Source organism: Suricata suricatta, chromosome 4 (genome assembly GCF_006229205.1).
Source record: "Suricata suricatta isolate VVHF042 chromosome 4, meerkat_22Aug2017_6uvM2_HiC, whole genome shotgun sequence".
In the NCBI taxonomy this organism is placed as follows: Eukaryota; Metazoa; Chordata; class Mammalia; order Carnivora; family Herpestidae; genus Suricata; species Suricata suricatta.
Genome location: NC_043703.1, coordinates 67,441,254 through 67,450,005, shown reverse-complemented (window position 1 = coordinate 67,450,005; position 8,752 = coordinate 67,441,254). Strand labels below are relative to the sequence as shown.

At 40.3% G+C, this 8,752-nt stretch overlaps 1 protein-coding gene across 2 annotated transcripts in view; it reads right to left on the bottom strand.

Annotated features, from left to right (window-relative positions):
* Positions 1 to 8,752, bottom strand: part of N4BP2L2 (NEDD4 binding protein 2 like 2) — a 64,610-nt gene that overhangs the window by 21,957 nt on the left and 33,901 nt on the right. The window lies entirely within an intron of this gene.

Below are 8,752 nucleotides of genomic sequence, written 5' to 3'. Positions count from 1 at the left end.
AAACTATCAAAACCCTCGAGGAGAAAGTAGGAAAAAACCTCCTAGACCTCCACCGCAGCAATTTCCTACTCAACACATCCCCAAAGGCAAGGGAAATGAAAGCAAAACTGAACTCTTGGGACTTCATCAAGATAAAAAGCTTCTGCACTGCAAAGGAAACAATCAAGAAAACTAATAGGCAACCGAACAGAATGGGAAAAGATAGTTGCAAATGACATATCAGATAAAGGGCTAGTATCTAAAATCTACAAGGAACTCACCAAACTTCACACCCACAAAACAAATAACCCAGTGAAGAAATGGGCAGAAGATCTGAACAGACACTTCTCCAAAGAGGACATCCAGATGGCCTACAGGCACATGAAAAGATGCTCAACATCACTCATCATCAGGGAAACACAAATCAAAACCACACTGAGATACCCAAGATAAAATTTAAAAAATCATTCTCACTACATGTATCCTAAAAGTATTTTTGGTCTCAACATCTGTTTTATTATCAGACATTAGTATGATTAAAGCGAGAATTTGTTAGTTTAGTATGCTTGAAAAGAATATTTATAACATTTCAAATTACCAACTTAAACCTGCTTGGTAAATCCCATTAGGAGCAAGCAGGCTTAAGATAGCCCTGATTTGCTACAACTTTTCAAGTTCTTAACATATTTGACACATTTAAAAGTCACAGCTGTTGTTTTAAAATAAAGACAGTAACTACACATCTAAATCTTTCCGAATATGAAGTTAAGAAGTATCATCCTCTTTAAAAATAAACAATTTCCAAAACTGGATGGCCCATAAGCAGAGATTTAAAATTTCATATGCTTAAAACTGGGGGTTTATTTTGAAGCCCATCATTTATACAAACTGAAAGCACTGCTGTGTGTATGGAAGCCCTGATTTCCTCACATGCACAAAAATCATATGCAACTTGGCCAACTGACAGACACCAATAATTCTATTTACTGGAAATTGGTTGATAACCCTAGATGTTTTTAAACAAATGTGTATGTAAATTCCTGCCTTCTAAGTGCTGTCACTGCAAATAAGTTATTATTACTGTACTGAGCTGTTGTTACACCTTAAATGACTTCAAATATATTGAAACTACTTACTGGCTTTCTTTCAAACAGCCCCAAATAGTTCAGCTTTTTGAGTTCTCCAACTGCATTTGATAGTGTTTTTGTATCATCAAATGTTTTCAGGCTATCCGACCTAATTTCTTATTCTTTCTGAGACGGACCCAACTTTAACTGACTCCACCTGCTACTGCTGAAATATTTGTGGTAGGTAAACCATTAAAATAGCCTTATTGGGATTTTGTACCAAAAATGCAAATCACTTCATTTAGAGAGCCTTAAAAATAGGGACATGGGTGTACAGAACATGTGCTATCTCCTTTAGCAAATCAGAACTCCTTAGAGATTTTAGTCATGTTCCAAAGTACATAAGGAAATGACTCCTGAATGTGTGAACTGTTCTTATATTTCTGATTTGTGTTTGGAGTGAAATAACATCTAGAACAAGATCTGGAACACAATAGATCCTCAATTCACCTATACACAGATTGCCTGCATGTGTATATGTATGTGTGTGTGTGTGTGTGTGTGTGTGTGTGTGTGTGGTGTGTTTAGCATAGAAACAAAAAGGGCCTGAAGCAGGCACATCAAACTGTTAACTCTGTTTACGAAGTAGAATGTCGTAGATTAGGAATAAAAAGAAGTGTTACTTTTACTTCACTTTATGTGAATTTTTTTAGATCATGCTTGAATTGTCTATATGTATAAGTTATATCCCAGTTTGCTTATCCAAGAGGACAATTCAAGCTACTGATCATTTCTACACTATATCCTTGGGATGCAGTCACACATGACAAAGTTCTCTTCTTGCCACAAGCAATGCTCGCATGGGGCAGCCCTCGCTTGTGAACGCTGCGCAGCATGCTAACCAAGCTTCCCCTTCCCTCACGTCACAGTTAGGGAGCATGGTTTTGAATCATGCCTCAGAGCACACTGGTAGGTTTTTTACTTTCCTGCTTACAGTTGTTCACCTTTTTCTTCATGACATATTAAGGGGATCTGAACACATATAGTACCAGTGGACTCAATAATCCAGACTTCATAATCTTTGTGATGGGCTGACATTCCCGGACCTCACCGGTTACTTTATTTTTCCCTTTGACATTGTGCTCCAAAGGAGAAACTGTCTGAAAATGTCAATCTGGGATCATCTAAGCCTGTGGTAATACAGGTCAGACAATGGCATTCTCATAGACCTCTGGCTATTTCCTTTTTTAAGAGATAGTTCATAGTACATGTTCTGGCTGTGTTCTAGGCAGCAGGTAGCTTGACTTCTTGGAATCAGTTTTCACTTCTCTCGTCCATGCATCACTGTGTTGTACATGTAGAATTGTGGCATTGTGACAAGTAGAATTAACTTGTGTGAAAGTAACAATACCTTACCTATGTACAGTAACTTCATGTTTTAAATTGGTACACGACCTTGGTCTTCCTTAGGCTATTCTCATCAGTCAATATCCCTATAATCATTCAACAAAATAGTTTATAAAGTATGACCTAACTTCTGGTTTCCTTATGACTATCTGAAGAACTCAGGATGCTGAACATTGCTGAATTGGCTACGTGTCCCTACCCTACCCCTAAATTATAACAAAGTCTCTTGTCAACGTTCCCTATTTAAAATGTTAAATGTAGTTAAAGACATGACCAAAACTGAGCCTATTTTCAATCATGCTTTATGCTGTTTTTAATATATAAATTGTGAAGGAGGTCAAGTTTCATATAAAAATCTTCATGGATCTCCCTGGGCATTCAATGCTGACTGATGAACCATTAGAACACTACGAGCTGGGGCACCTGGGTAGTTCAGCCGGTTGAGCTGGTTTCAGCACAGGTCACCTCACGTGCGGTCCCTGGGATCCAGCCCTGCATCAGGCTCCGCACTGACAGCACGGAGCCTGCTGGGGATTCTCTCTCTCTCTTTCTCTCTGTCTTTCCCTCCACCACCCATACTCTGTCTCTCTCAAAATAAGTAAACTTACAAAAAACCCCAAAACACTACAAGCTAATATTACTCACCATAAATACTTACTAGGAAAGAAATGACTGGAATCCAGGAGTCCTGGATGCTAGTTCAAATACTTCTACTGAATTTTAGGTGGTAAGTTATTTCACCTCTTTGGACCTCAATATCTTCATCTACAAGATGTGGTTTCAGCTAGATGTTCTATAAATCCCTTTTAGCCCTAACATACCATTTCTTAACATGTAAAGTACTCTGCCAAATAGAAGCCAGCAATATGTTTAGTATTTTTTGCAGAAATCCAGAGTATACCCTACATAGCACTTCATTAATATTCACAGAATTTATAAGAAAACAAAAAGGTATTATCTTTATATGCAATATTTGAGTCATGAACTAGGACAGTAATATCTCAAAACTGTAGTATAATGAGAACAATGATTCTAATATCTTGATTATAGTATTCCATTCACTGCACTATCTTTGTTTTGTTATACTTAGAAAGCAGTATATTTTAATCCTTCCCACCCCCAATCAGGTCTCTAATGTACTCAAAACTACTCTGCTCAATTTCTTACTAAAGTGTTCACAGCATTCTCTTTCCCCTTCAACTCTTTCATCTGAATAATTTTACCAATGGTACTTCCTTAGCTCTTTTCTACAGACATACATTAGAGTTTGGGTGCAGTATCTGTCTCATTTTCCACATAATTTCTATAAATTTTCTAATAAATTTCACCACATACAGAAAGATGTCACTACCATCTCTACATTCACCAGTACCTGCTTAGAGTTTGTACCTTTATACAGACCCAATAAATCTAAGTATCAAATGGTTGAAAAGGATATCAGAGATTCTTCGTACTATTTGCTTCAAAGATTTAAGAACTTCCTCTCTCTGTGGCCTTTCTCACATTCCCTTCTAGGACTCCAAAGCTCTTGGTCCTTGACATCACTTTATGAAACTGGTTTTCCAAGTTCTCCAAAGATGTGGCTTTAATGCCCTTCTGCATCAGTCCTGCCTTCCCTGAGCAAAATATCTTGCTTTTGCTGTGGTGTCCAAAACCTAAGCTCTCTCACTCACCTGTCTGACCAGAATCTTAGCCAAGTCCATTTGCTCCCACCTTCCTACACAAGTTTTCAGACTTGCCCCTAAAACTAGCAGACATAGAAACACTGTTAATTCAACATGTGCAAGTGAGAGGCACACTCCACTCCCTGGATACAGGAAAGAGAGTGGAGGGGGCAAATTCTAATCAACTCCAGTGAATACTAGACATGAGGGAGAGGCTATTCACCTCTTACCAGGCATTCTGATCTCATATTCTCTCTGGGCCACCACCTATCCCAGGAAAAACTTAGGAGAAAACTGGAGAAACTGCACAACTTCCTTATGCAAATAAAAACCGCAAGTCCGTGACTCTCAGACCTCAAAGAGCTAAAATAACGTAGCCAACACGGTTTGTTAAAATACTCAAAATTCTTCTGTACCATTTAGTATATAGTTACCCTGGGACCCTTCCAATTTACAGCCCAGCCCCTTCTCCAGGACCCCCACTGACCCACCAACTAGTGTGACTGGCACCCCAAAAGCCCATGGGTTTCCGCTCTAGCTTAGTAACCAGCCTAAATTATGACCAGTTGGTGCCCATGAACTCAAACCCCAGAAATCTTGTCTCCCAGATGTTGCTACTGGCTCCCTTCATGATGGACTCCCAAGGGCAAGCCTGTGCTTTACCTGCCCCTACTCATTCCTGGGGAAACTCAAGTGGGTCTTGACACAGAACAGACCTGGCATTAGCCGCCAGAGCAACCAGCCACCCAGATCCTGCTCCTTCGTGTCCCTTCTGTGAGAGCCAGCCTGGAAGACAGTGGGAGATAAGATGATGAGATGCCAGTAGCTGTAGCACTGGCACCCCAGTAGGCAAAGGTCCTCTGACCAAAACACTGTTACTACTCACCACTGATTCACCCAGGATTTTTTCTGACATAGTCAGAGAGATGTGCAAGCTGGCCAACTGGCTGACCACACCAACTATTAAATAATTTGAATATTACCTCTGCAAAAACATATATGCAATCATATTACCTCTGGGTTTTGACCACCCTTCTGACATACCAGATACTCACTGCTGGCAAGAAAGATACTCATTGAATGTGCCAAGAGGTGGGTCAGTTAGCTGACATGCCACCAAATTCCAAATTCTGATTGCACATTCAAGAGCCATCTTGCAATGACTCCCTTACTCAGAATGTATTTCTATCAATAGGAACTCTTGAATCTTTCAGCTACCTTAATATGGGTTCTGACCTGATAGCACCTTCTCACTATTCTTGCCCAAGACTTGATTGGTCAGCCCAAGTCACAATGGGTGGGGTTAGGGAGGGGTGTGGCGAGGAGTCCATCCCAAAGGAAGTGTACTTGTGCTTATCACAGACAAATAAGGCCCTTTTTAAACAAACCAAAAAAAAAAAAAGTGTGGCTAAATAACATACTTGGTGACCCAACATCCCTGTCAGATTGGGTATATTTACTTCCAGGGGGGCAGGCAGGTCCTTTAGAATACAGAGAAAGCAACATAACATGGGTTCAGGAGGACCCCCACCTTCTCCTGACAAACGCTGGTGCTTTTATTAGGGGAACAAAAACAAAAACAGAAACACAAGGAACAGTGGCTCTCCCAGGAACAAGGGCAGCCTTGATGCACTAACTGTGCAGCATCATTCCACTCATCTTTAATTTTAGTCAATTCAGAGAGGTCGCTTTGCTTCAAAGTTTTTAGTTTTTTATAACCTATATATCAGACATCTAAAACAACCAAGTTGTTTTTTGCCATATGATCTGGAAAACCAGACAACAAAAGTCACTCTACCATGGTCCATCCAAATCCTTTGTGACCGTTAGGTCACCTCTGAAACTAAAGCAAATAATCAAATTTTACCAACCAAGAGATGGTTAAACATAAACTATGCTTGACCAAGGTCAGGATGACCCTGGAGGGCTCCCCAACAGCAGAATGCTGGGCAAGAAATAGAGGAGACTACGCTATCAGAATGGCAGCTTGTGTTTATCAGTAGAATAAGCTCCACCCCAAGTTTTAGGCCTCTGTCAAACTAGTGCCTTGGGAGGCTGCCTCAGGCCCCTCCACCTCTTCAACAAACACAACAGATTTGGTGGCTTTCCAACTAACTGGCAAGATGTCTACAGATGCGTCCTTCTTTCTGTTACTACTCTGTCAAGTATACTCCATTCCAAACAGTGCTGCTTAAAAGTATTATCCACACTGATGCCCATCCTTGAGCAGTTTGCTACTAGCCCACAAAAGGACAAGTATAGAAACTGAGAGCAAGTTTTAAAAACTTTTATAGCAATCTGGATTTTGGTATCTGTTGAATTTAATAAAAAAATTTTACTTATGTTAATTTTTTTCTAGTAATTCACATTACTGAGTATCAGACTGTGATGGATTAGAGATTTTTAAAAACTAATTGTTCACCATAGTTTGAAAGGTGCCTATCTAAAACAAATGCAACTATGTCACATTTCTGCTGAAATCTCTCTGGTGATAACCGTTATCTGCAAGACAAAGTCTTAGTTCATTAACAGGTACTCCTTGATTTGACCCCTTGATCTGATTAGCAGAACTTCCCAATCTGCGCACTTGGCAATACCTCAAATGAGTGAGAGATAAGACCACTGAATGGAGCTGGTGGCCGGTGGAGCTCCCAAGCCTTAGGATTTACTCCAGCAAATCCTACAAATTTTGTTTTCTGGATCATGAAGAAAAGATTGAGAAGAACTCATACCTGGAGTTATTTCCCACTACACTATATACCAAATTTTATGTTCCAACAATGAAAAACCTGCTCTCCCACCCATACCCAGATTCATATTTCTAACCCAGACCTCTCCCCTGAGCACACTACACATCCTACGTCTCCATTCAGATGCATTCCAGAGAGGGCATTTCAAACTTACCATGTCTAGAACTGAGCACCCGTTTTCCTTTACAAATGTGCTCCTCTGCCAATACATTATTTCCCAGAAAACTGCAACTTTTTCCCTCATACCCATTACTTGATCTACTCAGCAAATCCTCCCAACTCAGCTTCAGCAATCCTCAGCACCATCTTTGCCCCCTGGTTGAAATCAACTCATCTCTCATCTGGATTATGGCAAGAGCCCTGCTTCCACTCTTGCCTAAAACTGAGTCTCAAGACAGCAGCCAGAAATGACTTGTCTAACTAAAAATTTTGAGTATAACACAGAACTCTCAGTTTCAAGCAGAGTAAAGGCCATGTTCCCTCAATAATTTACAAGGCTTGTTATCTGCTTGCTTCTTCCTCTTGGACTCTTCTATTTTGCCCTATGATCACTTGGCTCCAGGGAAATGGTTCTCCTGGAGTCCTTAACCACACCAGTCTCACCTCATTTGGATCTACTGTCTGAATTGGATCTACTGTCTGAATTGCTCTTCCCTCTTTGCTAATTCACTCTCGTCAAGTCTTTGCTCAAACGTTACCTCTTCAGTTACGCCTTCACTGATGGCTCGAGTAAAGTGGCACCCATTCCCCTATGCCCCATTTCCCTGTCCCATTTATGCTGCTTCAATTTTTTCCATAGTACTTATCATCTGACCTTTAGGTATTGATTTATTGGTGTAGAATCTGACTCCCTACACTGATTCCAGGAGGGCAGAGGATTTGCTATTTTGTTCACTGCTTTATCTCTATTACCTAGAACAATGCCTGACACACAGTAGGTGCTCAGGATATACTGTTGAATAAATATACACACAAATAAATGCATTACTGTTTCCTGCTACTGACTCCTTAATCACTCAGTTGCTGTTGCCTACCAGCCCTTTTCCTGTACTCTTTCCCTTGCTAAAACCTCACTTTTAGATGAGGGTTAGCCATCAACTCCTCCACAAAGACTTCCCAGAACTAGTCTTCCACATTTCACTGACTGATCTATCAATTCATTAACTGAACAATACAGAAGTAGCTTCATTGCTACACACTCATGCAGAAAACATCTTACTGCCTCTTCTCACTACTGGTTCATATTTCCCAACCCACTCCTCCAATCAGAGAACACCATTCCATCCCCAGTGAGCTGTGTCCACCTATTTCCCTACTGCACTGAGTACATCTACTACATATGTGCGTAGATTGTCCCAAGAGTCATGATACAGCTGATGTACTTAGGAAAAACACAAAGCATTCTGATATGCAGTACGCAAGACAATTCAAGGAAGAAGCCTTGTTTTCCTAGTCCAATTCTGTAACTTAAAATTAGCCCATTCCCAAACAGGAAATGATGCAGAGAACAACGAGTAAAGCAAATCTCCCATATTTCAACACTACTTATGACATCCGTGTGTGCAGCCCACCGTACTCCATTCCATTTCAGTTTCTGGTTCCAGACTCTCAGTCTTCCAGTTTACCATACCTTTGATTCAAATTTGTCAACTGAACTTATGTTTCCTCAACATAATTTTAGTGTTTTCTCAGACTTATAGTTAAGACCCACTATGGTTCTTTTTACTGCCATGCTCCCCTAGAGGCTCGGTGCCCTCAGCCAAGTCTAATCTACCAAGGGAGAGTTCAAACAACCAAACACACGTCTTGAACATTCCACATTATTTCCATACCATAGAAATTTATTGACATCTTGCTTGGAAAGTCTCAAGACTAATTAAAAACT